We start from the raw sequence: 27,149 nt of genomic DNA, 5'->3' as shown, positions 1-27,149 counted from the left end.
AAGCACAAGGACCATAATGGAAGAGACCACTACTACTGAACCCAAGAACATATCTAGAGTAATACAGCACGGAAATGGGCCCAACTTGCCTCTGCTGACCAGGATGCTCCATTACATTAGTTCCACCTGCCTGCATTTGGCACATATAGAAACATAGAAACATAGAAAATAGGTGCAGGGGGAGGCCATTTGGCCCTTCGAGCCAGCACCGCCATTCATTGTGATCATGGCTGATCATCCACAATCAATAACCCGTACCTGCCTTCTCCCCATATCCCTTGATTCCACTAGCCCCTAGAGCTCTATCTAACTCTCTTTTAAATTCATCCAGTGAATTGGCCTCCACTGCCCTCTGTGGCAGAGAATTCCACAAATTCACAACTCTCTGGGTGAAAAAGCTTCGCACTTCAGTTTTAAATGGCCTCCCCTTTATTCTTAGACTGTGGCCTCTGGTTATCCCTCCAAAACTTTCCTATCCGTGTACCTGTCCGAATGTTTTTAAAATGTAAGGCAGAAGTGAAGATGATAAATCCACTACGGACATATTTTCAAAAGTGACATCTTGTGTGGTTGAAAGTGAAAAAGCACTGTCCTCGATGCAGTACATAAGAGTGAAGAGGCCTTAAAATAAAGAGTGTGTGGGTAAATGGAAAACTCCATACTCAAAGGACAAAGTTTAAAGTTAAGTGAAATCAACTAGTACAGTGGATTGGCCGTTTTTGGGCTTCATAATTGGATAAAGGTTTTAGAGTCTGGCATATCAAAATCCTGTCAAAATAATTTGTTCTACATACAGATGTTATAACATATATAACATATAACAAAACTTTATTGTCATTCGGTATAAATACCGAACGAAATTTCAGCAGTCACAAGACACAGCAAAAAAGAAAAGAACACAGGACACCCGACCCCAACACCAACATCCATCACAGTGACTCCAAACACCCCCTCACTGTGATGGAAGGCAACAAAACTTCCACTCTCTTCCCCCCGCACCCACGGACAGGCAGCTCGACCCCTACCGAGGCAACCGACACGCACAGCCCCCGCAAGGGGATGGAAGGCCCCGCGGCCGAGCCACACCAGGCATTGAAACATCCCGCGGCCGAGCCGCGCCGGCGATGTTAAGTCCAGCGGCCGAGCCGCGCCGGGCGATGGAAGGCACCGCGGCCGCTGCTAAGTCCCGCGGCCGAGCCGCACCGGGCACTGAAACGTCCCGCGGCCAAGCCGCGCCGGCAATGTTAAGTCCAGCGGCCGAGCCGCACCGGGCACTGAAACGTCCCGCAGCCGAACCGCGCCGGCGATGTTAAGTCCCGCAGCCGAGCCGCACCGGGCACTGAAACGTCCCGCAGCCGAGCCGCGCCGGCGATGTTAAGTCCAGCGGCCGAGCCGCACCGGGCACTGAAACGTCCCGCAGCCGAGCTGTGCCGGCGATGTTAAGTCCAGCGGCCGAGCCGCACCGGGCGATGGAAGGCCCCGCGGCCGAGCCGCACCGAGCACTGAACCGTCCCGTGGCCATGCCGGGCGATGGAAGGCCCCGCGGCCGAGCCGCGCCGGGCACTGTTAGGTCCCGCGGCCGAGCCACGCCGGCGATGTTAAGTCCAGCGGCCGAGCTGGAAGGCCCCGCGGCCGAGCTGCGCCCCGGGGAAAAGACCCAATAAAAGAAAGGTTTCCCCCACCCCACCCCACCCCCCCCAAACAAAAACCATCCCAACACCGACACACACAAAAAAAGACAAACAGACTGCCAGAGAGCCGCAGCCGTTAGGCGCAGCCACACGTGACGTATCATTGCCCTTTTGCAAGGTGTCCATTTCGTTCAGCTTCATATGGTATCTCTCCAGCTTCAGATTAATTCCAGAGGCATATGTCAATATTCCTGCTGGCCTTTAGGGGGCTGTCTGCCAAATGGATGGTATTTCAGTCTCCAGAGAGACACAGTCAAAGCATAGTGGGAGTGGCAGGGCAGTTTGGCCAATGTTAATCACATATTAAACACTAAAACTATAGTTTTAAAGGACTTTCCAAGCAAAAACAGATCTCGGATCAGTGTAGCAGCCAACATGCAGCGTTTGCAGGAATGAAGCAAAGAATCACTTTGCCTACGCTGTTAAGTTATGCGAGTTGCTGTACACATTCGGGGACAAAACTGTCTCTGTAAGATTGCGCTAACCTGATCATACTCTTTTAACAACCGTTTCTAGTTGATGTCGTACTTTTATCATTGCTTGAAAGAAGAAATAATAATATGCAAATGTTGACATATACATCAGAAAATGTTGGCGCGGATGAAAAACTAGGTCAGAGGTAGGTTTTAACTAGGGTGGCCAACTGTCCCGTATTAGCCAGGACATCCCGTATTTTGGGCTAAATTGGTTTGTCCTGTACGGGACTGCCCTTGTCCCATATTAGGCACGGGGGACACTGTAGGTCCGGACAGTGTAGGTCCGGACAGTGTAGGTCTGGACCAGGCCCGGACCCTGTAGGCCCAGACAGTGTAGGTCCGGACATTGTAGGTCCAGACACTGTAGGCCCGGACAGTGTAGGCCCGGACCAGGTCCGGACCCTGTAGGCCCAGACAGTGTAGGTCCGGACATTGTAGGTCCAGACACTGTAGGCCCAGACAGTGTAGGTCCGGACATTGTAGGTCCAGACACTGTAGGCCCAGACAGTGTAGGTCCGGACATTGTAGGTCCAGACACTGTAGGCCCGGACAGTGTAGACCCGGACAGTGTAGGCCCGGGCATTGTAGGCCCAGACAGTGTAGGTCCGCACATTGTAGGTCCAGACAGTGTAGACCCAGACACTGTAGGCCCAGACACTGTAGGCCCAGACAGTGTAGGCCCTGTTGTGTCGCAACCCGACTCCCGGCCCAGGTGGCTGCCGTTGGTGGAGTGGGAGCACGTGGTCGCTGGCTGGGTGAGGTCACGTGGGGCGCGGGGGGGTGACGTCACCTTGTCCCTTATTTGGGAGTGAGATAGTTGGCGCCCCTAGTTTTAACTAATATCTTAGGAATGAAAGAGAAATCGTCCACAACTCGGGCCCATTGTGTTTGAAGGCCGGCCACCAAAAGTGGAACAATTGAATTTGAGGATAAAGACCCCAATCATAGAACCACAGATGTTTCAGAGGACTACAAAGAAAGAGAAGAAGATAAAAGATATGGAGAGGGGAGACCTTGCATGATTTAAAAGATCAGAGTTTAGAGAGATACAGCATGGAAACAGGCCCTTCAGCCCAGCGAGTCTGCGCCAACCAGCAATCACCCCGTACACGAACATTATCCTACACACCAGGGACAATTTACAATTTACAGAAGCCAATCAACCTACAAACCTGCACGTCAGTGGATTGTGTGAGGAAACCGGAGCACCCATAGAAAATTCACGAGATCACAGGGAGAATGTACAAACTCCGTACGGACAGCACCCGTAGTCAGGATAAAACCTGGGTGTCTGACACTGTATGCCAGCGACTACCCAGTGCAGGAGCAAAAGCAAGAGTAAGAATATTAAGACTAAGGTTTGCTGTGTAGAGGACATGTCTGGATGGTGGATAAATTGGGGTTTGTACAATTTAGGGGACAAGCAGAGATGATCTGCAACATCGCAGCAATAAAGATTGAGGAGGTGTTGGGGCAGTGCTATGGCCTTATTAATCACCCGTTTACACTGAGATTAGCTTGGTTTTATTCATTTAAAAGAAGAAAGCATGTTGGCCTTTATGACAAGAGGAGTTGAGTATAGGAGCAAAGAGGTCCTTCTGCAGTTGTACAGGGCCCTAGTGAGACCGCACCTGGAGTACTGTGTGCAGTTTTGGTCTCCAAATTTGAGGAAGGATATTCTTGCTATTGAGGGCGTGCAGCGTAGGTTCACTAGGTTAATTCCCGGAATGGCGGGACTGTCATGTGTTGAAAGACTGGAGCGACTAGGCTTGTATACACTGGAATTTAGAAGGATGAGGGGGGATCTTATTGAAACATTTAAGATTATTAAGGGATTGGACACATTAGAGGCAGAAAACATGTTCCCAATGTTGGGGGAGTCCAGATCCAGGGGCCACAGTTTAAGAATAAGGGGTAAAAAAAAATCACTCAGAGAGTTGTAAATCTGTAGAATTCTCTGCCTCAAAAGGCAGTGGAGGCCAATTCTCTGGATGCTTTCAAGAGAGAGCTAGATAGAGCTCTTAATGATAGTCAGGGGGTATGGGGAGAAGGCAGGAACGGGGTACTGATTGTGAATGATCAGCCATGATCACTTTGAATGGCGGTGCTGGCTCGAAGGGCCGAATGGCCTCCTCCAATATTGTCTATTGTCTATTGTCTAAAACTACAGAGTGCAGAATGTGGGAGGTCTGTTTCGGCAGTCTAGTCTTGTGCGTGCTATGACATCACCTGCCCAACAAGTTGTCCTCAGTATCACACCTGTCTCAATGCAGGGGATATTGCCCTGGAGATGAAATTCATGTAGGTTGGTCCATCCTTCTAGTGAATTTGGAGGAATTTGCAGAGACAGTGTTGGTGGTATTTATCAGTACCTTGGGATGCCTGCTGTAAGTATTCCAGCTCTCAGAAACATAACGTAACGCAAGGATCGCTGCCGCTGAGTAGACCACGTCTTTTGTGCCAGTTTTAAGCTCTAGATTTTCCTCAATCAACTGAAAGTGGTGACGCATTTCATCATTGACGACTCCCTTCACTAAGATGTGGCTCCAGGGTGTGGAAAAGACGCCGAAAGTCCTGGAGTAACTCAAGTCCTGGAGTAAACATGGATAGGTGACGTTTTGGGTCGAGACCCTTCTCCAGAGATGTTGTCTGACCTGCTGAGTTACTCCAGCACTTTGCTTCCTTCTATGTATTAACCAGACCTGTGTATTGACTGGAGAACCAGCATCTGCAGTTCTTTTTTTCCACATGGGAAATAGTCTATGTTTCCCACTGTCTTGCCAACAACATTTAGGGTGGTTGGCAGAGGAGCTTGCCTTGTGTATGTTGTGTGCAAGGCCCATTCTCCTGCATGCTTCAGTGAACTAGTTGATGATTGTTTATAAGACTAGTCTGTGAACTACAGCCTGATATATTGGGTTTCAGGTCACCTTACTTCCTTGGGTCGCCTTGGAAAGGTTTCACATTAGCTCCCACTGGGAGTCTATTGGGGGCGAGGTGTAACGTTGGGCCATTGGCACTGCTCTTCACCTGGATTGGTTCAGTGGGCTGTGATGCCATCATGAAGCGAACGTAAGATGGACAAGAGTTTCTGTGCTCGTACAAATTTGAAGAAAGTGACACACAGTCCCTGCTTATCGATGGAGTCAAGAGGTAAAGTGAGGTCGAAGGAGGTCATGAAGAGTAGCTGGTACGTTCTCACTGCCGTCTCCCTGGTAACCCACAGAGAGGTCCCATATGCATTCATCTGAGCAAACCTCGATTTCACTGCTATGGTGTACAGGTGTACAGGTCCTGGAAACATTGAGTTCTGCTGCCGCAGCTATTTGCTGACCCCCTCAGGCTGCAGCACCACAACAAATGCGCTGCAGCAATTCAGCACTTCTCTTCAAGTTCTGCAGTCTAAAGACACCGCAACATGCACTGGAGCTTGCTGGTACTTCGAGACAGGTCCTCAGCTTGGACATGATCTTGTACGCCGAGCACGGACCTGGCATCTCTCCATAAGCCCTCAGGCTGGAATGCATCTTGACCCACAATGCAGCGTGCTGATGCCTCCCCACAATGCCGCAGTTAGCCATCAACACGCAGCAGTCCAAACCGTTCAATCTTCCCATTATACTATTCAAAGAACTTAGTGCTCATTCAGTCCTGGAAGTCAGATCACCATGCTAATCTTTCTGAAACTAGGGAGGTTTCAAGACCATAGTGAGTGAGTTTGAGCTGGATGGTGTTAACTGGCTGGATGCCAGTGCTTTGGAAGCACTGGCATCCAGTGTGACTTTGGATGATGGTGCCAGGGGAAGCAGGTAGGGAGGGAGCCGGGATCTTTCAAATCACCAGAGATGATGACGCAGGATTGGAATGAATGGCCATTGCTTGTTTATAATTGAAGATATAAAATGGAACCAGATGAATCTCTTCTCCATAGCCAACAAAGGGTGTTATCGCGATAAGGACCTCAAATTATGTTTTGTCGATGGTCTTGTGGCTGCAGACAAAGCAAGGAGCATGAGGTGGCCTTTGTCATTTTTGCACAAAATGGCATTAATCTTTATTATTAGGTCTAATAATAGTCCTTGTATTTGACAAGGTTCCACATGATTGGCTCCTCTGGAAGGTTAGAGTGCTTTGGATCCAAGGAAAGATAGCTGGATGGAGAGAAATATAAGAAAATAACTGCAGTTGCTGGTACAAATCGATTTATTCACAAAATGCTGGAGTAACTCAGCAGGTCAGGCAGCATCTCGGGACATTCCCGAGATGCATTTCTCCCGAGATGCTGCCTAACCTGCTGAGTTACTCCAGCATTTTGTGAATGGATGGAGAGAAAATTGGCTACTTGGAAGGAAGCAGAGGGTGATGGTGGAAAGTTGCTTTTAGGACTGAAATAGTCTGAGGAAGTGTCTCAACCCAAAATGTCACCCATTCCTTTTCTCCGGAGATGCTGCCTGACCCGCTGAGTTACTCCAGCATTTTGTGTCTACCTTCAGTGGGCTAAAATATCCTTCTCAGACTGAAAGAAACTGTCTCGTATTCTTACACTGCTGTAATTAAAGACATCTGCATTAAAATGGAGGCCAAAGAACGAAACAAAATACAGAGTGCTGAAGGAACTCAGTAGGTCAAGTACCATCTGTGCAGGGAAATGGACAGATAACATGCTGGGGTGGGACACGACCTGTTGTGTTGTATTTCTCTTCCAGTTATTTCAGTAAAAGTAATTTCTAAGGTATTTATTCACAAAATGCTGGAGTAACTCAGCAGGTCAGGCAGCATCTCAAGAGAGAAGGAATGGGCGACGTTTCGGGTCGAGACCCTTCTTCAGTCTGAAGAAGGGTCTCGACCCGAAACATCGCCCATTCCTTCTCTCCTGAGATGCTGCCTGACCTGCTGAGTTACTCCAGCATTTTGTGAATAAATACCTTCGATTTGTACCAGCATCTGCAGTTATTTTCTTACAAAGTAATTTCTAAAGCCATCTCAGCTGTAAGTACCTTTACTTTTCACAACTTGAATCAAGCCTTACATTGTTTGTTTACCAACCATCCCTCGCTTTCTCATGCAACACTAGGGGCCAGATTCTGATGTGTTTATTTGGATTCCCAGAAGGGACATGGTCTATTTGGATTCACTAGCGGGGATTTGCGGCGTTTGAGACGAGATGTATTGTTCTACTGCCATTACACTCAAACAATATTTGAGAAGAAATCAATGCGAGGGCCACAAACTACATTTATTGGAACAAGTAAGAATATTATCAGCCCACATTTTTAAATACATCTGGAAAAGATGCATGTTTGGCAATCTAATTAAAGAGGGACAAAAGATTCCCAGACTGAGAAAGGCATCATTGTAAGGATTGCCTGCAGGGCCATCATTTGGAACCAAAAACCAGATCTAAGAAGTTTCATTCTTCATACCAAACTTCCAAAAGTGAATCGGCCTCAATATTGCCCGGAAGTATATCAGGTCAAAGAGTTCTTCTAATTGACAATTCAGTAGACTTTACAATAAGCAGTAAACAATAATGTTATTTATTGCGCTCTCCCATTTTATGAGGAGTTAGTTACACTACCTCTTCGAATGGTTCACCTTGTTGTGGTGAAGAGGCCTGCGTGCCCCCCTGATTCTGAGAGCGATGCCGTGGGAAGCACTAGCTTCTGGTAGGGCCACCCATGGCGGTAAGGTCGAGGATGAAGGCCCAGACTAAGAACGGTCCAACCTACAAGATCTCAACGGCGGACCAGGCGGACAAAGTTATCTTGAACTCAACGGCTGTGAAATAATATAAGAAAATAACTGCAGATGCTGGTACAAATCGATTTATTCACAAAATGCTGAAGTAACTCAGCAGGTCAGGCAGCATCTCGGGAGATAAGGAATGGGTGACGTTTCAGGTCGAGACCCTTCTTCAGACTGATGTCAGGGGGGCGGGACAAAGGAAGGATATAGGTGGAGACAGGAAGATAGAGGGAGATCTGGGAAGGGGAGGGGAAGGGAGGGAGGAAGGGAGGAAGGCTGTGAAGGCGGATGAAGGCTGCAACAGATCTATCAGCTCCAATCGTCTTGGTTCCCTGGCCATTGGAATCAGTTGATTGATTTGTGAAGGACCGTGTGCTTCTTGGAGTGCAACATCACGTACACGTTGAACAAACAAATGCACAGGCGTCTTCGTTCTGACATCGGAATGTAGACCATCACCCTTGACCTCGAGGGATAGCCACGACGATGACGAGTTACATTACATGGAATCAGAGGATTGCTCTTCATATAAATAGTTTTAACACTTAGAGTCTTAAATACAGCGTGGAAACAGGCCCCTCGGCCCAACTTGCCCACTCTGGCCAACATGTCCCACCTGCCTGCGCTTGGTCCATATCCCTCCAAACTTGTCCTATCCATGTACCTGTCTAACTGCTCCTAACTTGTGAATGCAAAAAACATGGACGCAAAATTCAAAAACATTCCATTTGATAAGAAATGCCAAAGATACAGATGAAATAACAATAGATTATGCCAGAAATACTCAGCAAATCAGAGAGCATTTATGGGGGGAGAAAGAGTTAGTGTTTCAAGTTGATGATATGCCATTTTTACAGGTCAGAACAGCACTTTTCGGCACGATAATGCAAACTGTTGTAGGGTAAATAATAGTGAGGTCTAATAATTAGTAAATAGGGGTGTGGATTATGCTGACGTGGTGATGGGGAAACTGCAGACAAAGCCTAATAGGAATTACATTGATAATATGTGCACCCTTCATTGCAACAGAAATTTGGATCTACGCTAATGAATTTAGACTGGCTGACAACCATCTCATTCTGTTTGTCACCTAATTAAGTCTTTCTGAGTTCAACTCTGTAATTAAGACCTTGTTTTATTGTTCATCAAGTCTCTGTGTAAAACCTCGTCCTCTGAGAATGTAAAAAATGTACCAAAGTCAGCTTTGGCCGGCGTTGGGGTTGTGTGTCTTGTGTTTTTTTGTTTTTTGTACTGCTGGCAAAGTAATCTCGTTCGGTAAAACGAATGACAAATAAAGCTATTTTGTATTCTGTCCAAGTCACCCTGCAACCTCATAGCATCCTCCTCACAGTTCACGCTGCCACCCAGCTTTGTGTCATCTGCAAATTTGCTAATGTTACTTTTAATCCCTTCATTTAAATCATTAATGTTTATTGTAAATAGCTGCGGTCAGAGCACCGAGCCTTGCGGTACCCCACTAGTCACTGCCTGCCATTCTGACAGGGACCTGTTAATCCCTACTCTTTGTTTCCTGTCTGCCAACCAATTTTCTATCCATGTCAGTACCCTACCCCCAATACCATGTGCTCTAATTTTGCCCACTAATCTCCTATGTGGGACCTTATCAAAGGCTTTCTGAAAGTCAAGGTACACTACATCCACCGGCTCTCCCCTGTCCATTTTCCTCAAAAAATTCCAGAAGATTAGTCAAGCATGATTTCCCCTATGTAAATCCATGCTGACTAGGACTGATCCTGTTACTGCTATCCAAATATGCTGCTATTTCATCTTTTATAATTGACTCCAGCATCTTCCCCACCACTGATGTCAGACTAACTGGTCTATAATTCCCTACTTTCTCTCTCCCTTCTTTCTTAAAAAGTGGGATAACATTAGCTGCTCTCCAATCCACAGGAACTGATCCTGAATCTATAGAACATTGGAAAATGATCACCAATGCATCCACGATTTCTAGAGCCACCTCCTTAAGTACCCTGGGATGCAGACCATCAGGCCCTAGGGATTTATCAGCCTTCAGTCCCATCAGTCTAACCAACATCATTTCCTGCCTAATGTAAATTTCCTTCAATTCCTCTATCACCCTAGGACCTCTGGCCACTAGTACACCTGGGAGATTCTCTGTGTCTTCCTTAGTGAAGACAGATCCAAAGTACCTGTTCAATTCATCTGCCATTTCATTGTTCCCCATAATAAATTCATCTGTTTCTGTCTTCAAGGGACCCACATTTGTCTTAACTATTTTTTCCTCTTCACATACCTAAAAAAGCTTTTACTATCCTCCTTTATATTATTGGCTAGTTTACCCTCGTACCTCATCTTTTCTCCCCCTATTGCCTTTTTAGTTATCTTCTGTTGCTCTTTAAAAGAGCCCCAATCCTCTGGCTTCCGGCTCATCTTTGCTATGTTATACTTCTCTTTTATTTTTACAATGTCCTTGACTTCCCTTGTCAGCCACGGGTGCCTCTTACTCCCCTTAGAATCTTTCTCCCTCTTTGGAATGAACTGATCCTGCACCTTCTGTATTATTCCCAGAAATACCTGCCACTGTCATCCCTGCTAGGGTCTCTTTCCAGTCAACTCTGACCAGCTCCTCTTTCATGCCTCCATAGTCCCCTTTGCTCAACTGTAGTGCTGACACTTCCGATTTTGCCCTTCTCCCTCTCAAATTGTTGATTAAAACTTATCATATTAAGGTCACTACCTCCTAATGGCTCCTTTATCTTGAGTTCCCTTATCAAATCAGGTTCATTACACAACACTAAATCCAGAATTGCAATCTCCCTGGTAGGCTCCAGCAAAGATACTAGAGGAGCAAGATGAACCACTCCGTTGATATCGCCTATGCTGAAGTGTAGTACGCAAAGGAGTGTAACGGCCGCCATTTTAGAAAGCAAACCCCGCCGTTCGTTACATCTCTCGCAGTGTAATCAGTGTTTTGGGGGAACAGTATGTGTGATGATACCATAAAAATGCAGAATATATCTCATCTATCAACTCACAGATTTTTGTTATTTTTCTTTTTAAATGTTTCTGCAAGTTTCTGCCTACTAAAATGGCGCCATGACATACTACGGTTTTTAGGGTTGAGTGGTCTATCTTGCTCTGCTCTATTATCTTTGGGCTCCAGTACAAGCTGCTCTAAGAATCCATCTCGGAGGCACACCACAAACTTCCTTTCTTGGGGTCCATTACCAACCTGATTTTCCCAGTCTACCTGCATGTTGAAATCTCCCATAACCTTTACGACATGCCAATTTTAACTCTTGATTCAACTTGCACCCTACGTCCAGGCTACTGTTTGGGAGCCTGTAGAGTACTTCCATTGGGTCTTTTTACCTTTACATTTCCTCATTTCTATCCATACTGACTCTACATCTCCTGATTCTATGTCACCCCTTGCAAGGGCCTGAATATCATTCCTCACCAACAGAGCGACCCCATCCCCATCTGCCCACCTGTCTGTCTTTTTGATAGGACCTATAACCCTGAATATTCAGCTCCCAGCCCTGGTCCTCTTGTAGCCATGTCTCTACAATTCCCACAACATCACACTTACCAATATCCAACTGAGTCTCAAATCCACTTTATTTCTCATACTTCGCGCATTTATATACAACACTTTAACTTCGGTATTCACCTCCCCTCTCACACAACACTATCAGTCTGAAGAAGGGTCTCGACCCGAAACGTCACCCATTCCTTCTCTCCCGAGATGCTGCCTGACCTGCTGAGTTACTCCAGCATTTTGTGAATAAATCGATTTGTACCAGCATCTGCAGTTATTTTCTTACACTATTGGCCCTGACTTTACTCTCTTATCCCTTCTCAAACCTTCCTTCCCATTAATTCGGGAGTCTTTTGCAACTTTTCCTGTAATCACTTCCCCTTTAACTCCCTCTTTATATTCCCAATTTGTCAACCCCTCCCCCAGCTATTTAGTTTAAAGCCACACGTGTAGCACTAGCAAACCTGCCTGCCAGAATGCTGGCCCCCCTCCAGTTAAGGTGTGACCCATCCCTTTTGTAAAGGTCACCCCTACCCCAGAAGAGATCCCAGTGGTCTATAAATCTAAATCCCTGCTCCCTGCACCAGCCCCACAGCCATACATTCATATCTCCTATCTCCCTGTTCCTTCCCTCACCAGCACGAGGTACAGGAAGCAATCCAGGATAACCACCCTAGAAGTCCTGCTTTTCAGTCTTCTTCCTAACTCTCTAAACTCATGTTGCAGAACCTCCCACGTGCACAACTACTTCCGGCTGCTCACCTTCCCTCTCGAGAATGTTCTGAAGTCATCTGAGACATCCTGAACCCTGGCACCAGGGAGGCAACACACCTTTCTTGAGTCTCGCCTGCCGCAACAGAATCTCCTGTCTGCACCTCGGACAATGGAGTCACCCACCACTATGGCTCTGCCCGACGTCGGTCTCCCCGGTCGAGTCTCCTTGCTAGGATTGGAGCCACTGTCCGTCCCTCGGACTGGAAGCGTCTTCTGCCCCGACAGCTCCCAAGAGGGTGGACCTGTTTTCATCAGGCACAGCCACAGGGGTCTCCTGCACTCCACGTTTACTCCCCTTTCTCACAGTCACCCACCTTCGCTCCTCCTGGACCCTTGGCGTTACAACCTCACAGTAGGTCCTGTCCAGGAAACTCGTTTTCCCAGATGGCCCTGAGGCCAGCCAGCTGCTGCTCCAGTTCCCCAACACGTTCATTCAGGAGCTGCACCTGGACACTATTTCTGCGGGTGTAGCTGTCAGAAGCTCCAGCGGTGTCCCTGCCTTCCCACATCCTGCAGGAAACATACTGTGCCAACATGCCCGCCATTACTTCAGTGGACAGAAATCACAAATCATCAATTTCGATCAAGTGTGACCTCCTCGCCTCAGCCTCCTCGCCTCAGCCTCCTCGCCTCGACTCACTCAGCCTTACCTCAGCCTTACCTCAGCCTCCTCACCTCAGCCTCCTCGCCTCAGCCTCCTCGCCTCAGCCTCCTCGCCTCGCCTCACTCAGCCTTACCTCAGCCTCCTCACCTCAGCCTTACCTCAGCCTCCTCGCCTCAGCCTCCTCACCGAAGACTCTCGAGCCGAAGACTCACACTTTACTCACCAAGGCACTTCACCTCAACAAGGCCGCTTTCAACAAGGCCTCCCCCAACAAGGCCGCTTCCAACCAGGCCGCTCCCAACAAGACCGCCCCCAACAAGGCCGCTTCCAACAATGGCCGCTCCCAACAAGGCTGCTCCCAACAAGGCCGCTCCCAACAATGGCCGCTCCCAACAAGGCCGCTCCCAACAAGGCCGCTCCCAACAATGGCCGCTCCCAACAAGGCCGCTCCCAACAAGGCCGCTCCCAACAATGGCCGCTCCCAACAAGGCCGCTCCCAACAAGGCCGCTCCCAACAATGGCCGCTCCCAACAAGGCCGCTCCACTGCATCTGCACCTCTTTATCTGTTACCTAATCAACTACTTTCGGGCTAATTTGTAAATTACTCGACCTGGGCCTTTGGCGCTCTTTTGAAATCTTCTTTCCCTCTGACTCACCTACTTCCAGCCAATACTCACTCTTGATGCTTCTGGCTGCTGCTTCTCTCCGACCTTCACGGAAAATCTACATTAAAAAGAGCGCCAAAGGCGAAGAAGACCAAAGAAGACATTTGTGAACCAGGCATTTAACTAGATTAATTTAAATACCTATCCTTCCACATCTTTGAATCATAATCTGCGCATCAGACTGGCCGAGTCTGGAGAAGGGTCTCGACCCAAAACGTCATCCATTCCTTCTCTCCAGAGATGCTGCCTGTCCCGCTGAGTTACTCCAGCTTTTTGTGTCTATCTTCCATACCGATTACCCTGACCAATGTACCAAAAGTCTTGATGCTACTTTCACGGGACTATGTACAGGCACTCCTAAATCACTCTGCACTACAACTCCTCCCCAGGGACCTGCCATCCACTGTGAAGGTCCTACCCTGCTTTGACTTGCCTCAATGCAATACCACGCACTTATCCACAATAAACTCCATTAACAACTCCTCAGCCCACTTGCCCATCTGATCCAGATCCTGCTGAAATATTTGATAACCATCTTCACTATCTACAATACCACTCACTTTAGCGTTATCTGCAAATTTCCCTTCATTGACAAAAACCACAATTAGCAATGGGTCCAGTCCTGATCCCTGAAGTATCCACTAGTCACAGGCCTCCAGTCCGAAAACCACCCTTCCACCATCACCCTCTACTTCCCTCCATGAAGCCAATTCTGTTTCCAGTTGGCCTGATCTCTCTAGATCCCATGCAATCTTGATCTTGATCGTGGTCTGCCTATTTTGCCATTGTTAATACTTTCAGAAACAGTCTGGAACAATTGGTCTTCCCCAATAACTTAAAAATTCAACACGTAAGTAGTTTAATTATTCTCCTTTGCAAATAAACTATTATCTCTTTTGAATAGATGTACGTATATATGACGCGTCTTTATATATTATAAAAGCTGTATGAAGATATTATAAATTAGTGAACAAAAAGATAGAAACACAGAACTGCCGATGCTGGTTTATACCACAGATCTACACGGAGCGCTGGAGTAATTGAACAGGTCAGGCAGCATCTCTGCAGAAACAAATGATAGCTGATGATTCAACAAGACTTCAACAAAAAGGTGGTTTCATTCCAGGATTGTTGAATGTCATTGGTGGTACTCTCCTGGCTAGTTTTAGGTGAGCTTGTAACAGAAAAACAGAAACATTCAAACCTATTTGCAAGGGAAAATTGGCATGGAATTTTCATATCATATCATATATATACAGCCGGAAACAGGCCTTTTCGGCCCTCCAAGTCCGTGCCGCCCAGTGATCCCCGTACATTAACACTATCCTACACCCACTAGGGACAATTTTTTACATCTACCCAGCCAATTAACCTACATACCTTGTTGAAAACCTCCATATTGACCCAAGAGAACGCACCGCACAATTCAAACTAGCAAGGAACAGCAGTGGGGCCTGTTGAGAGCAGCCGTGACATTTTCCAACTCAGTCACGGTGGCGCAGCGGTAGATTTGCTGCCTTACAGCGAATGCAGCGCCGGAGAACCGGGTTCCATCCCGACTATGGGTGCTGTCTGTACGGAGTTTGTACGTTCTCCCCGTGACCCACGTGGGTTTTCTCCGAGACCTTCGGTTTCCTCCAACACTCCAAAGACGTACAGGTTTGTAGGTTAATTGGCTTGGTATAAATGTAACAATTGTCCCTAGTGGGTATAGGATAGTGTTAATGTGTGGGGATCGCTGGGCGGCGCGGACCCGGTGGGCCGAAGGGCCTGTTTCTGCGCTGTATCTCTAAACTAAACTAAACTAAACTCCTTCACCACTTTTACCTCCATCACTATCACATTTAAAACATTGAACTGCCATCCCTGCCCCTCTTGCAACCAAGTCATGTAATGGCCACAAAATCATAATCCCTTGCATTAATCCACACTTTAAATTCAAATCAGGACACTTGATAAACACTGGCCTTGCCAGCAGTGCCCAAATCCTAAAATGCATTAAAACAAATGAGCATGTTCTTTAAATTTTTTTAAAAAATAGCCTGGAAGTGTGAGAGACACACACAATGTGACAAGTGTGCGTATAAAACATCTTGACAGTGAATGGGACAGAAGCACAAGGCACAGTGACAAATCTTCCTTCACCACATATGCTAAAGAAGCCTTGTATAAAGATAATAATAATAATAATAATGCATTTTATTTATATAGCGCTTTTCATATACTCAAAGACGCTTTACAGAGATTTTGAGAACATAGGGAAATTAATAAATAGATAAATAAGTAAATAAATAAATGAACAGAGAAAGGAGACAGAAGGTGAGGTGACCTTCAGTGGTTGAAGGCAGTACTGAACAGGTGAGACTTCAGTGATGTTTTGAATGTGGTGAGAGTGGAGGAGTCTCTAACGGTTTGGGGTAGTGAGTTCCATAGGGTGGGAGCAGCGATGGAGAAAGCCCTGTCTCCCCAGGATCTGAGTTTGGTCCGGATGTGGGGGGATAGGAGATTGGCAGCGGCAGAGCGGAGGGTGCAGGTGGGAGTGTGCCTGTGGAGGAGGTCGGTCAGGTAGGATGGGGCCAGGTTATGGAGGGCTTTGTATGTTATGAGGAGGATTTTGTACTGGATTCTCTGGGGGATGGGGAGCCAGTGGAGTTTATAAAGGACGGGGGTGATATGGTCACGGATCGAGGTGTGTGTGAGTAGACGGGCAGCGGAGGTTTGAATGTATTGAAGTTTATTGATGATTTTTGAGGGTGCGCCATAGAGGAGGCTGTTGCAGTAGTCCAGACGGGAGGTGATGAAGGCGTGGATGAGGGTTTCTGCAGCTGTGGAGGAGAGGGATGGACGGAGACGGGCAATGTTTTTGAGGTGGAAGAAGGCTGTCTTTGTGATGTGTTTGATGTGTTTGTCGAAGGAGTTTCCAAGATTCCGGATGTGAGGTGAGGTGAGGTGGATACTGGGAGACCATCAATGTTGAGGGTGAAGTTTTGGGTGGATTTGGTGAGCGTTTTTGGACCAATGATGATGATTTCAGATTTGTTGCAATTGTTGTGCAGAATAGGAAGGTCATGAGGTCATAAGTGATAGGAGTAGAATTAGGCCATTTGGCTCATGTCTCCGCCATTCAATCGTGGCTGATCTATCTCTCCCTCCTAACCCCATTCTCCTGCCTTCTCCCCATAATCTATGACACCTGTATTAATCAAGAATCTATCAATCTCTGCCTTAAATATATCTAGTGACTTGGCCTCCATAGCCTTCTGTGGCAAATTCCACAGATTCACCACTTTCTGACTGAAGACAGTTTTCCTCCTCATCTCCTTTCTAAAAGAACATCCTTTAATTCTGAGGCTATGACCTCTAGTCCTACACTCTCCCACCAGTGGGAACATCCTCTCCACATCCTCTCTATCCAGGCCTTTCACTATTCTGTACGTTTCAATGAGGTCCCCCCCCTCTTATTATTCTAAACTCCAGTGAGTACAGGCCCAGTGCTGACAAACGCTCATCATAGGTTAGCCTTCTCATTCCTGATTACTTTAATCTGAAACAGTCAGAAATAACTGAAAGCCAGAACTGAAAGCTTTCAAACAAGGAGCTGTGAGCAGGTGAGACAATTACTGAATACAATTGTTTTGTTAAAGAACTTATCCTTGCATTTCAAGATTGATTGCTTTTTGGATCATACATGAAGAGGTGGATGAACAAATTCAGTGAGACTCTTACCGACAAAAAGCCTGGCATTTGAATTTGTATGTAAATATTCTGCGTGGATTGAAATGGTGTCGAAGAATACCGACACACTTTATCCTTCACAAGCACCTGGTACAGCTTCAGTTCACAGATGACCACAGCAAAGCCCAAGACAAGAAGGCAGACTCAAAATGCTGGAGTAACTCAACGGGACTAGTGAGACTAGAAGAGCTGGTCTGAAACATTCTGATGGGGCCAGTTTAGTTCCTTATGATACAGAGAACAGTACTGCACAAGAACAGGACCTTCAACCCACAATGTCTGTCTTTCTCCACAGACCAGGTGAGGAATGAGCTCAGGAAGATCAATGCGAGGAAGGCGACTGGTCCAGACGGCATCAGCTTGAGGCTCCTCAAGTCCTGTGCAGACCAGCTGTGCAGAATAGTGGAGCACGTCTTCAATCTGAGCCTGAAACTGGGGAGAGTTCCACAGCTGTGGAAAACATCCTGCGTGGTACCGGTACCAAAGACGCCGCACCCGAAGGAACTCAACAGCTCCAGGCTGGTGGCACTGACATCACACCTGATGAAGACACTGGAGCGGGGGCGCTAGTGTGCATATGATGTAATAGACGTGTTTTGCTCGAGCTCCCCTCCGATAAATCGAGATTAAGGAATAAAAGACTATTTATAGTACAACTCCCACTTTAAGTTGTGTCTACTGCTGTAATAACAGACCGACATAAAATGACAACGCAGAAGTCGTCCAGAAAGCAGCCAGCCGTCAGGAAATTTAATGAAAACCCAGCATCGTCACTGGATGAGGAGCGGCCTAGTGGTGGAGAGCCGGAGCTAATCACACTATCGGCAGAAGGAACTCCTGAAACAGCCATCATTCTTACAGCTATAAATGAAATGAGCAAGAAGATGGATGACCGATTTAATACCCTGGAGGTGTCCCTCCAAGTTACCCAAGCCACTCTGACTGAACATGGAGCACGGATATCTATGGTAGAAGATGCGAGCAGTGACCATGACACTCGACTAATTCAGTTGGAGCAGCAGTGGCTACGGCTAGAATATGCTAACAAGGCCCTCCAGGATAAAGTTATTGATCTGGAGGCGCGCTCCAGACGCCAGAACATAAAAGTGGTCGGACTACCAGAAAAGATTGAAGGCGGCCGCCCCATGGAGTTCATTGGTAACTTTATTCGGGACTTGTTGGGGGCAGAACATTTCTCGATGCCCATAGAAGTTGATAGGGCGTATAGGCTGGGAGGACAACCGGCTAACGATCTCGCGCGCCCCAGAGTCATGATAGTTAAGATCCACAGCGGCCATCAGAAAGAGCGGATAATGCGACTGTCACAACAACAATACCCGCTGAACTACAATGGGAAGCAAATTCACATTTTTCCTGATCTCCCGGCAGAGATAATGAAACAACGTCGTCTTTTCGAGGTCACGAGGAAGAAGCTCAAAGAGGCAGGCCTGTGAACCGGATATATCTACCCTGCTCGCCTCCGGGTTACCCAGGGTATCGACACGTCGATATTTAGCACCCCGGAGGAGGCCAAACTATTCGCGGATAACCTGCCGCCCAGCCCGGTGACAACGGTGGGCTAATGTCGGCTAACAGACTAACACTGACTAGCTGGTCTCCAGACCAGCTGTTTCAGCCAATCTCAACGTGGGGGCATGGTCACCCTCTTGTCGAGTAAGCTTAAATCCTGAGGATACAAGCTTTTGTCCAAGTGCACTGACTCTCCCATGTCTATCCATGTTTAAGCCGCTGGCCCGGAGTGGACGGCGGGCGTCGGCTAACATGCGAACGAGTTAACTCTGAGCCATGGACATGGTCATTCACACGAAAGGTAGACGTTGGACTCAATAGATTTAACTTTAACTTTGTTTAATGTGCTTAATTCGTTTCAGGAATAGGATGATTTTACAGGATGGGTTCCTGCTAATTTTTCAAAGGGAAACGTTTTTTTTGTTGAACAGATCCGTAATTTTGTTTGTTCATCGGAGGGGATGCCGACTGAATTTGTAGTTAACTAGCTAGCGGTTTCACAATTTAGCCTTTAGCTAGCCTTTGGGCTTAACAGGCTAGATAGTTGAAGTAACCCCCGTTTACAGTATGTTAGGATATTTTCTCTCACTTTGTTTGGGAGAGTGGGGATGGGGGGAGGGAAAGTCCGAGTTTTGTGTGTGTTTTTGTGTTGGTGGTCTTCCTGTTTTTTTGTTTGAGGCAAATTATTATGTCGCTGCTTATGTAATACAATTTACACCTTCTGATGGTACCTGGGGATGATGATGTGCGTGGGAGGGTTACCATGGTGAGCTGGAATGTCTGCGGCATGGGCCACCCAATTAAACGAGCTAATTAAACATCTTAGGTCTTTATCTGCCGACCTTGTGTTCCTCCAAGAAACTCACATTAGAACATTGGGGCAGAGACAGTTGCGCTGCAGATGGGCAGATCAGATATTTCAATCCACATTTTCTAGCAAAGACCGCGGGGTGGCAATTATGGTTAAGAAAAACATAGATTTCAGACATATTTCTACAGTAAGTGACCCGAATGGTCGATTTCTCATAGTAACTGGGTACCTTTACTCTGTTCATGTAACACTGCTTAACATTTATGGTCCGAATATTGATGATGCAGCTTTCTTTCGCAAAATCTTTGATAAGCTACCTGACCTTTCTAATACGAATGTGATTGTTGCAGGGGACCATAACACAATCCTTGACTGGCACCTGGATAGGTCATCAAATAAAATGTGTAGCCCTTCGAATGCATCCACGGTTTTGAAAAATCTCATCCCCTCCACCAATTTAGTTGACATTTGGAGGATACAGCATCCCACAGACAGAGAATACTCTTTTTTTTCTAAAATGCACAATTCATACTCTCGTATCGATTATTTTTTATTAGACTCGAAACTCATACCTAATGTAATAAATACCAAATATCATAACATTTTGATCTCAGATCACGCTCCAACCTCAATTATCTTTGACTTTAAGCTGTCTAAACGAATTGCTAAATGGCGACTACGCCTTTCCTTGCTTAATGATGGAACTTTCTGTAAATACATGTCTGAAAAAATTACAGAATATTTGGAGACCAATGACACTTATGATGTCTCGGACTCAACCTTGTGGGAAGCTTTCAAGGCAGTTATGAGGGGTCATATTATTTCGTATGAAGCGTCTTTAAAGAAATCCAGAGAGAGACGTCTACAAGAAATTGATTCGGAGCTTTCTCCAATGGAGACGTTGTATCGGAGCACAAACAACCCCCAAACGCTGCAAAATATGCTCAGTCTTAAATATGAGTATAACACGATTCTAACAAATCAAGTCAGTGACCAGCTACTGCGACTGAAACAGCGATATTTTGAATTAGGGGACAAACCGCATACATTGTTAGCCCGTCAGCTTAGAGGGCAACAAGCAAGTAGGGCCATACATATAATAAAATCAGGCAAGGGTGTTGCTTTAACCGATCCAAAATTAATAAATGAACGCTTTGAGGAGTATTATCAAGAGCTGTATAAATCCAAAGCTAACGGTGATATCAATGCATGGTTAAAAAAGTTGGACATACCAAAATTAGATAGTGCCTCTTGTGAGGCCTTAAACTCAGAACCCTCCTCTGTAGAAATCAAGGATGCAATTAGGTCGTTGCAAAACGGCAAGAGCCCTGGGCCAGACGGTTTTGGAGTCGAATTTTATAAGAAGTTTGCTGACCAGGTAACTCCGATTCTGCACAGGATGCTCTCCCACTCAATCGAGTTGAAAAAGCTCCCACCGTCATTGTACAATGCTAATATTTCTCTCTTATTGAAACAAGACAGGGATGAAACCAATCCCTCCTCATACCGACCAATTTCTATGCTTAATTTGGATTTCAAGATTTTTACTAAAATAATGGCGACTAGACTAAATAAGTGTATAGAATCCATTATCCATACGGATCAGACCGGGTTCATCCCCAATAGGTTCTCTTTCTTTAATGTTAGAAGAGTAATGAACATTATGTATCACAAATTCGATAGTTCTTCCAAACAAGCCATTCTGTGTTTAGACGCAGAAAAAACTTTCGATCAGGTTGAGTGGGGATATTTACTCAGAGTGCTGGAAGAGTTTGGTCTTGGAGCCTCTTTTATTTCCTGGGTACGTCTTATATATGCTCATCCCACCGCTTCCATACTCACAAACCAGGATAGGTCACCCCCTTTTGCCCTTCAGAGGGGTACGCGACAGGGCTGCCCCCTCTCGCCGCTCCTCTTTGCGTTAGCCATTGAGCCGCTGGCAATCGGCATAAGAGGGCATGCGCTTATAAAACCGATAATACTGGGTGGGGTGGAACATAAGATTTCGCTTTATGCGGATGATATTGCCATCTTTGTATCTGACCCTGAACATTCTGTTCCTTACCTATTCCAGCTTATTAATTCCTTTGGCGAGGTCTCAGGTTACACTATAAACTGGCAGAAGAGTGAACTTATATCGATAACAGCAGAATTAGACCCTGTATTCTTAGCCAACATGCAGTTTAAAACAAATCCGGATAGTATAAAATATCTGGGCATTAAAATATCTAAAAACCCCAAGACCCTTTTTTAAATTAACTTTACCGAAAGGTTGAACAAGCTAAAGGAGAACATAGAGAAATGGAGAACGTTGCCTATTTCCTTGATTGGCCGCGTGAACGCAGTAAAGATGGTCTCCCTGCCGAGATTTCTGTATTTATTTCAGAATGTTCCTGTTTTTATCCCCAAATCCTACTTTAAGTTAATCGATTCTATCATTATGCCATTTATTTGGGGATATAAAGCATACAGGATCTCAAAAGCTTATCTTCAAAAAACGAGGGAACATGGGGGACTGGGGTTACCGTGCTTTTTATATTACTATTGGGCGGCCAATGTTAGAGTCATGGTATACTGGCAGTATGCATATGAACGGGGAGTTGGATATGACCTGCCACCTTGGCTGGCGATTGAAAAAAGCTTAACCCCAAAAACTTCTCTCCCTGCTCTCCTTTTTTCATTACCCAGATCTCTCACCTCTCTTAGAGAGGATCACTTCACTCTGTCCAATGCTCAGAGAATATGGCACCAAATTAGGAAAGCTTGTGAGCTTCCGAATACGTCAATGCACGCCCCAATCTGGCATAACCACGCTTTCCCCCCATCATTTACAGACACAGCATTCAAAGAATGGAGCTGTAAAGGGATAGTTACAATAAAAGATCTTTACATAAATAGACACTTTGCATCATTTGATCAGCTACAATCCAAGTTCTCATTGCCCAAAACTCAATTCTTCAGGTACTTACAGCTGAGAAATTATGTTCGACAAAACAATTCGCTTTTTGAGTCCCTGCCCGAAGACGACTTGTTGTCCAAAATTTTGCTGGGTCCCCCGGAAGCAAAGAACCTAATCTCATCGTTTGTAGGTATCTTTTTAAACAAACTAGATAAATCTACTTTAAAAATAAAACAAACCTGGGAAGAAGACCTTAACATTGAAATTGATGACGATGTCTGGAAGGAAGTACTGAAAAGTATAAAATCCTGTTCTATTAATTCTAGGCTACAACTGATTCAATTCAAGGTTATACACAGATTACACTACTCTAAGGTTAAGCTGCATAAAATCTTTCCTGATCTCTCACCTTTGTGTAATAGATGCAAGACCGCTGAGGGTACCACTTTTGGACTTGTCCAAAACTTCACAACTTTTGGTGTCTTTTATTTCAATGGTACTCCACTGTTTTAAACGTCACTTTAACTCCGGACCCTGAAACTGCTCTATTCGGGTATTCCACAACGCTTGAGAAGCTAGACCATAATGCTCGCACAATCTTGGTTTATGGTATGGTAATGGCCAACAGATGTATTTTGAAACTATGGAAATCAGACTCTGCTCCTCAGTTTGAGACTTGGTTAAGAGAATTAATGGGCATATTACACGTAGAGAGGTTGAGATATGAATTGTCTGGCAACCCTCAAAAGTTCTTCAACATATGGAACCCAGTGCTGCAGCATATTAAGGACAAGTAAAACTATCCCCTCAATGCCACATGCTTTGGTACCTTCTTTGAATCCAGCAGTGAAAATACTGAAATATTTGACTTGTGAAAATTACCTTGCCTCATGTTTTTGTGCTTTTGTCTTTTTTTGTTACATTGTAGTTATGTTTTTTTTAAATGTATTTTTATTTATTTATTTGTTTGTTTTTGTTTGTTTGTTTTCATGATTATGTAGGGAAGGGGAGGGATGGGGTTTACTGTTGTTGTTATATGCATTGTAATCAATTATAAAATAAAAAAAATTAAGAAGACACTGGAGCGTCTGGTCCTCGCCCATCTCCGCCCCCTGGTGAGACCATCAATGGATCCGCTGCAGTTCGCCGACCAGACTTGCATCGGGGTGGAGGACACCATCATCTATCTACGACACAGAGCTCTCTCACACCTGGAGAGGCCGGATAGCACTGTGAGAATCATGTTCTTTGATTTCTCCAGTGCATTCAACACCATCCAGCCGGGGCTTCTGGGGGACAAGCTGGAGCGCACAGGAGTGGATCACAACCTCACATCCTGGATTCTGGACTACCTCACCAACCGACCACAGTGTGTGAGGACAAAGGACCTGGTCTTGGACAGGGTGGTCTGCATCACTGGGGTTCCGCAGGGAACAGTGCTAGCTCCATTCTTGTTCACCCTGTACACTGCAGACTTCAGGCACAGCTCTGCAGACTCCTATCTACAGAAGTTCTCTGACGTCTCTGCCATCGTCGGCCTCATTACAGGTGACGATGACAGGACTGTACAGATAACTGATCAAGGAGTTTGTGGACTGGTGCCAGCGGAACTGCCTCCGGATCAACGCGGGGAAAACCAGGGAGATGGTGGTAGATTTCCGCAGGCGCAGCCAGGTCCCCCCAACACCGGTGAACATCCAGGGAATGGACATTGAGAGGGTGGATTCTTATAAGTACCTGGGTGTTTACCTCAACAATAAACTGGACTGGACTGAAAACACCGATGCGCTATACAGAAAGGGCCGGAGCAGACTTTATCTGCTAAGGAGACTCAGGTCCTTTGGAGTGCAGGGGGCACTCCTAAGGACCTTCTACAACACAGTGGTAGCATCGGCCATCTTCTATGGAGTGGTCTGCTGGGGCAGCAGTATCTCAGCGGCAGAAGGGAAGAGACTTGACATGCTGGTCAGGAAGGCCAGCTCTGTCCTGGGTTGCCCCCACGACTCAGTGCAGGTGGTGGGAGAGAGGAGGGTGATGGCAAAGCTAACATCGCTGCTGGACAACGACTCCCACCCCATGCAGGACACTGTCACTGCACTGAGTAGCTCCTTCAGTGACAGACTCCTTCACCCCAAGTGCGTGAAGGAGAGATATAGGAGGTCCTTCCTTCCCGTTGCTGTGAGACTGCACAACCAGCACTGCTCCCAGCAGACCAGTCAACAATAACAGCTAAGAACACACAGAAAACTGGTGACAATTTATGTATCTTTTATTTATAATGAATGATCTCTTGCTGTCCACTTTGCTGCTGTAACACTGTAAATTCCCCCGGTGTGGGACGAATAAAGGAATATATTAATGTACCTAAAAGATCATTAATACTAAATATACATAGAAACAGAGAAACATCGAAAATAGGTGCAGGAGGAGGCCATTCGAGCCAGTACCCCCATTCATTGTGATCATGGCTGATCGTCCACAATCAATAACCCGTGCCTGCCTTCTCCCCATATCCCTTTATTCCACTAGCCCCTAGAGCTGTATCTAACTCTCTCTTAAATCCATCCAGTGCAGGTAAATTCCACAAATTCACAACTCTCTGGGTGAAAAAGTTGCTTCTCACCTCAGTTTTAAATGGCCTCCTCTTTATTCTAAGACTGTGGCCCCTGGTTCTGGACTCGCCCAACATTGGGAACATTTTTCCTACATCTAGCTTGTCCAGTCCTTTTATAATTTTATATGTTTCTATAAGATCCCCTCTCATTCTTCTAAACTCCAGTGAATACATGCCTAGTCTTTTCAATCTTTCCTCATATGACAGTCCCACCATCCCAGGGATCAATCTCGTGAACCTACGCTGCACTGCCTCAATTACAAGGATGTCCTTCCTCAAATTAGGAGACCAAAACTGTACAACAATACTCCAGATGTGGTCTTACCAGGGCCTTATACAACTGCAGAAGAACCTCTTTACTCCTATACTGAAATCCTCTCGTTATGAAGGCCAACATGCCATTAGCTTTCTTCACTGCCTGCTGTACCTACACGCCAACTTTCAGTGACTGGTGTACAAGGACACCCAGGTCTCGCTGCACCTCCCCCTTACCTAATCTGACACCATTGAGATAATAATCTGCCTCCTTGTTTTTGCTGCCAGAGTGGATAACCTCACATTTATCCAGCGCTGCCGTCGCAGCTGCGGCTTGCCTGCAGTCCGTCTGTCTTTTGTGTTTTTTGTTGTTTTTGTCTGAATTGTAGTTTAATATGATGTAGTGTTGTATGTTATGTTTTGGGGGGGGGAGGGTGGGAGGGAACGGGAACTGTAACATTCTCTCTCCAGAACGGAGACGTGACCTTTGTTCTGTGTCGTGTCTCCGTTCCCACTGCGGCCTACCACCGGCCATTCACCTGGGACCACCTGGGGCTCTGGTTCGCAGAGCCCGCGGCGCGGACTCACCACCTGCGGCGCTGGCTGCCTGCGGATGCTGCGGGCGCGGCTGCGACTCGTCTCCGGAGGCTCCGGCGCGGGCCGCGTGGACGTCGGAAGCTCACAGGCCCCTGGGTGGGGGCCGACATCGGGAGCTCCGGCAACGGCAGAGGCAGCGTGTTCGCCCGCCCCGAATCGCGGGGCTTGGGTCGGCCCGCCACGGACCTTTCACCGTCCGGCGCGGCCTGAAATAGGCCGTTGACCTTTCACCGCCCAGCGGGGGCTTCAATATCGGGAGCCCCGACCGCCCCGACGTGGCAACTCCAACAGCCTGACCGCGGGACAAGACGGCAGGGAAGAGAAAAAGACATTCTGGCCTTCCATCACAGTGAGGAGGGACTGGAGGAGACTCACTGTGATGGATGTTTCTTTTTGTTTGGTGTTAGTTGTGATTGTATGTGTTATTGCATTTTTATTGATTAATCTTATTGGTCTTAGTGTTCAACTGCGGGTAATGTTTCATTTTACTACACATTTATGTGTATGTGACAAATAAACGACTATTGACTATTGATTGATCTGCCACGCATCTGCCCACTCACTCAACTTGTCCAGGTCACCCTGCAACCTCCTAACATCCTCTTCACAGTTCACACTGCCACCCAGCTTTGAGTCATCCGCAAACTTGCTGGTGTTGCTTCTAATATCTAAAGGATCACTGGTACTAAATTCTTAACGTTGTTTCTCACTGCATCCACTGGACCTATTGAGTATCTTCAGCATATCTGGTTTTGTGACTGTAGGCAGGTCAATTTCCCTCCTGGGATATATAAAGTTCTATCGTATTGTATCGTGTCAAATCGTATCGTTATATTCTAGATAATACACTTCACAACTGTAGTCATGGTCGCAATGCAGAAAATGGCATGGTGAAGAGTTTCAGGTGATTCATTAACTTCTATCAGATACTGAGGATGGACATTTACCTCAGCTGATCAGAGATATCTCATGCAGGAGATAACATTGCATGCTAGTTTGGCTCCAGTCTTAGACGAAACCAAGAAAAAAACGGAAAATGTTGCACTCAGCGGGTCAGGTAATATCTAGTTTCAATCATCTATTTATACTATCATCGTCTATATTCCTTTATCATCGTTACTTTTTTGCATATCTTTCATTCATTGTGCTTAATCTCTCTATACATCGTTTACATCTCTTGTTTCCCTTTCCCCTGACCCGAAACGCCGTCCATTCCTTCTCTCCTG

This window comes from Rhinoraja longicauda, chromosome 4 (assembly GCF_053455715.1).
Source record: "Rhinoraja longicauda isolate Sanriku21f chromosome 4, sRhiLon1.1, whole genome shotgun sequence".
Classification (NCBI taxonomy): domain Eukaryota; kingdom Metazoa; phylum Chordata; class Chondrichthyes; order Rajiformes; family Arhynchobatidae; genus Rhinoraja; species Rhinoraja longicauda.
This window is presented reverse-complemented; position numbering follows the sequence as displayed.